Source organism: Dendrobium catenatum, unplaced genomic scaffold, assembly GCF_001605985.2.
Source record: "Dendrobium catenatum unplaced genomic scaffold, ASM160598v2 fragScaff_scaffold_1074, whole genome shotgun sequence".
Lineage (NCBI taxonomy): Eukaryota > Viridiplantae > Streptophyta > Magnoliopsida > Asparagales > Orchidaceae > Dendrobium > Dendrobium catenatum.
The window spans coordinates 1,046,475-1,051,725 of record NW_021319536.1 but is presented as its reverse complement, the minus strand read 5'-3'; positions in this window follow the sequence as shown (position 1 = coordinate 1,051,725).

Sequence of the window (5,251 nt, the reverse complement as noted above, 5' to 3'; positions counted from 1 at the left end):
GAACTTTTAAATACCAGCGACTGGAGAACTACGGGTCCAGACCACCGGTAATTGATGAATTTCCTATAGTATTTCAACTAGTACGATCAACATTATCATGTACGATTAATTCAAGTTTTAGCACAGATTGTCCAATACGATCATGAGATCATCCATGATGATTAGTTCTATTAAAATATAGTTCATCTATGATGAAATATGGGACAACCAAAATCATCTCTATTAATTATACAGTAATATCCAGATCATATAGTATGATCAAAATATCAAAATTAAGAAGATTCAATTGACTAATCACAAGATTAATTTAGGCATAATTTTTCTAGATATTCTACTATGATGTACGTCATTCTGTATGATTAGAACAAAATATAAAATTCAAAATCTTGCCTAAATTATTATTAGCGGTTTTTTCATGATCATATGTTAATCATTATATTTGATCTAGATCGTACAATATGATATAAATCATACAGTACAATTAGTTCAAAAATTGAACTTCTAGTTTTGACTCAATCTCACTCCCCTTGAGTGTGTGTGTGAATGGTCATCAAGCTAGCATACACCCTTATAGAACTTGTCTCAAGAAATAAAAAATTCATCAATGAATATTATAAAAATATTTACAACTTTACCTATTCTACCCAATATTGAGCCTCGAATCTCTTATGGATGGTGCATGGCATTCCTAAAATATTAGTATACACATAAATAAATATATATTGCAAATACAATTAAATATAAGGATGTAAACCACAATTTTTGTTATCTTCAAGAACATAAACTCATGAGCTTGAGTTGCAATAATGCTACTAGGTGGCATCATTATGGTGCCAATATCTCCAAAGATAAGATTATGGGAGAATTTAAAAGATTCTCTTGGAAGCACTGTTGTGCCAAGCAGGTTAATACCACGGTGCCACATCAAATTAGTGGTTTTTTTAAATATTAAAATATCTTAAACCAATTGCAAAACTCACCTCACCCAAGAATTGTCATAGAAGATAGGAGAGAGAAAGAGAGGAGGAGATTATTGCGGTTGGCCCAGGATCATCCAGAAAGATCTAATCGTCCCAGGATCATCCAGAAAGATCTGGCGCAATTATTGCGGTTGGCCGATTGGTCAAAAAGGCAGTTCGATTGTCCGAGACGATTAGATATCATTCGGGACAATTAGACGCAGGCGATCGTCCCAAGGAGTCAGATCGAACGACAGCTAAAAAAGTAGATCGTCTAGGCCAATTATATGGATCGTCCAGGATGATGCTTAATAATGGATCGTACCGGCCGAATTTAAAACATTTTAAATCATATGCCATGTGTATCGTCTAAGACGAACAGTGGATCGTCTAGGACAAACAGTGGATCGTCTAGGACGATTGTTTAAAAATGTATCGTCCCGGGCAAATTTATAGATTTTAAACGTGCTAATACGTGTATCGTCCAGGATGAACTGGTGTATCGGACGGGACAATTACCAATAAACGCATCGGCCAAGACAAAAAATGTATTGGCCATTACGATCAAGATGATTGTAACAGAGGACGATCATATCGTCCAGTACGATAATGGATCGTCCAGGATGATATAAATATTATTCAGGACGATGTGATAAAATTTTTGAAATCAGAAGAAGGATGGAGATGATCAGAGAAAGCCCAAAAATAATAAACTCAACTAAAAATAACAACGATAAAACACGAAAAAGGCATAAAAACTAGCAAAGAAACAAAGTATTTTATTTTATTTATTTATTTTTTATTCAAGGCATCATGATATTGTCTCCATGTGATAGATTTTAAAAATTTATAAGTTAATGAATTAACAACATCAAAAATCTGAAAAAATTGTAAAATATCCGATCATGTTAACCCTAAGCTCGGACTTCTTTTAGGGTAAAATCGGATAAGAAAAGGAGATCCGATCAAGACTTAGTTTCAGAAAAATATCTTATAGACTAATATCAAAGTAGTTTGTTACAATCACAAAATTCAAAATCAAGTCCTTGAAAATCTCAAGTGATATATAAAATCTTCTAAGTTTTAAGAGTTGAAAGAAAGGAAGATAGCTTGCTTTTTATGGGAACATTTTATGCCTCTTGTCCATCGAATGGCTCACTTTGCGCATATTTTAGTTTTTGATACACTTTGTGTGCGTGTATTTATATATATATATATATAAATTTGATATCGTTGCGCATCTTTTGCTTTTAGCATCAATGACAACTTTTTTTTATTTTTTGCAAGCTAGATTCTTTTCAAAAACTCTTAAATATTCTTAGTTGTGAGTATATCTTCTAGATATTAGAGAAGAAAAACTCACTCTCTAATATAGGGAAGAACAACCCACAAAACAGAATCAAAAAATTATATCATAGATGCAATAACAAGATAACGAGAAATCTTGAAGTAAAAAAAATTTTGATTATTATAAATATAAGCTAGATTACTGTAACAAGGTAGAAAAAATCTCAATTGCAAAATCCTGTTGTTAATTTGAGATAGATTTTTGTTTAGAAAAGAAAATTTTACCAGCAAAATATGTTAGAGAAAGAGACACAATCAATGGTGTTTTTACCCTTTAGGCTTTAGTCGATTAAGAGATGTAAAATATTAACTATAAATTTTCAAAAAGACAAAAATAAGATATAAGATATCAATTCAGCGATGATTAGAAAAACAAATTAAGGCATACGAAAACTAAAGTACCAAAAGCAAGAATAACAACTAAAAAATTAGACAACAAAAAAACTACCAAAAATAAATCAGCGTAATCAACAGATAAAAAATCAGTAGAAATCAAGTTTGTGTATTAATGTCAATCACACCCAATCTGGTCCTTAAAGTGCTGAAAGTATCGAAGGCTATTGGTTTAGTAAATATGTCTGCCAGTTGATTCTCAGTCGCCACATGGTATAACTCAATGTCTCCCTTAGTCACATGGTCTCTAATAAAGTGATGCCTTATGTCAATGTACTTAGTTCTTGAATGTTAGATATGATTCTTAGAAATACAGATGGCGCTAGTGTTGTCCCAAATAATTGAGATGGTGCATACAGGTAATCCTAAATCCAGTACTTGCTATTTTAACCAAAGGACTTGGGCCACACAACTTCCTAAAGCAATGTACTCGGCTTCAGCAGTGGAAAGTGCAACAGAGTTTTGCTTTCTACTAGACCTGGAGACTAAAGACTATCCTATGAATTGATAAGTTCCATAAGTGCTTTTTCTATCCACCTTACATCCTATAAAATTAGAATTAAAATATCCAATAATATCAAAAGAAGTGTTGTGCCTATGGTACCAAATTCCTAAGTTTTGGGTCCCTAAAAGATATCTAAGAATTCTTTTAACTGCAATCAGGTGGGATTCCTTAGGGTCAGCTTGAAATATAGAACAAAGACAAATGCTAAACATTATATCAGGTCGACTAGTAGTCAGGTAAAGTAATGATCCAATCATCTCTCTGTACTTCTTTTGATCAACTAATTTTCTATTTGGGTCTTTGTCCAACTGAATTCCTGAGGTCATGGGAGTATTAATTAGCTTGGCTTTGTCCATTTCATACTTCTTCAAGACATCCTTTATGCATTTGGATTGATTCAGAAAGGTTCCATCATCCATTTATTTTATACTAAACCCCAAAAAATAGGACAACTCTTCCATCATACTCATCTCAAATTCCTTACTCATTATTTTAGAAATATCATCATATAGTCATTTATTAGAAGATCCAAAAAGTATATCATCGATATAGATCTGAACAATGAGTAAATCAACTCCTACTTTTCTCAAGAAAAGGGTGGTGTCTACTCTCCTCTTAACAAACTCCCTTTCTAGTAAGAATGTGCTAAACCTCTCATACCAAGCTCTGGGTACCTATTTTAATCCATATAAGGCCTTTTTTAATTTGAAAACATGAATTGGAAATTGAGAATTCTCAAAACCTGGGGGTTGTTCTACAAACACATCCTCTTTTATTTCTCCATTTAAAAATGCTCTCTTAATATCCATTTGAAAAAGCTTAAATCCCTTATAACATGCAAATGCTAATAACACTTTAATGGCTTCCAATCTAGCTACAGAGGCAAAAGTCTCCTCAAAATCTATCCCTTCTATTTGGTTATACCCCTTAATCACTAATCTTACCTTATTCCTAACCATCACTCCAGAATCATTCACCTTATTCTTAAAGACCCACTTGGTTCCAATTATACTTTGTCCCTTAAGTCTTTCTACAAGCTCCCAAATATCATTCCTAACAAATTGGTTCAACTCCTCCTGCATGGCTAAGATCCAAAATTCATCAGAAAGGGCTTGGTTTATGTTGGTGGGTTCAGTCATTGAGATAAAGGCAGAGTGGTTCACTTCCTTCCTAAGTCCATGTCTAGTCCTAACTCCATCAGAAGGGTCTCCTAAGATCAGATCTTTAGGGTGACTCGAAGAGTATCTCCAATCTCTAGGAAAAGTGTGTAAAGGTTCAACCCTTTCCTCTAGATCTATATTTTCTACTCCTTGGGTAACCTCTCCTACTCCTTCAGTGCTTTGGTGCTCTGCCCTCTTCTCTAAATTTTCTACTCCAGTGGTAATCTCTCTAACATCATCATCATCCTCAACTCTAGGCTTTCTAGGATCAGATTCATCAAACACTACATGAGTAGTTTCCTTCACCATTAAAGTCCTCTTATTAAGCACCCTAAAAGACTTTTCAACTCTAGAATATCCTAAGAACACTCCATCAGATTTTGGGTCAAATTTTTCTAAGTTAGACTTCTCATTATTGTGAATGAAAACCTTATAACCAAAGACATGAAAGTGAGAAAGATTGGGTGTCCTACCCTTAAGGATCTCATAGGTTGCCTTATCTAATTTGGCTCTAACATGCACCCTATTCAACACATAACAGGCTGTGTTAACCGCTTTAGCCCAAAAGTATTTTGAAAGTGAATACTCAGCATGCATGGCTCTAGCGGCTTCCACTAAGATCTGGTTCTTCCTTTAAGCTACCCCGTTCTACTAAGGGGTCCTAGGAGCTGAGAAGTTGTGGCTAATCTCCTTGTCCTCACAAAAATCTCCAAATCTCTCATTTTCAAACTATCCCCCATGGTCACTATGGATGGTCAAGATCTCACAACCTAGATTTTTCAGAATCCAAGTGAAGAAGGCTCTAAACTCATCAAAAAGACTCATTTTTGTGTGATAGAAATCTAATCCAAGTAAACCTCGAGTAGTTAGCAACAATCACAAAACCA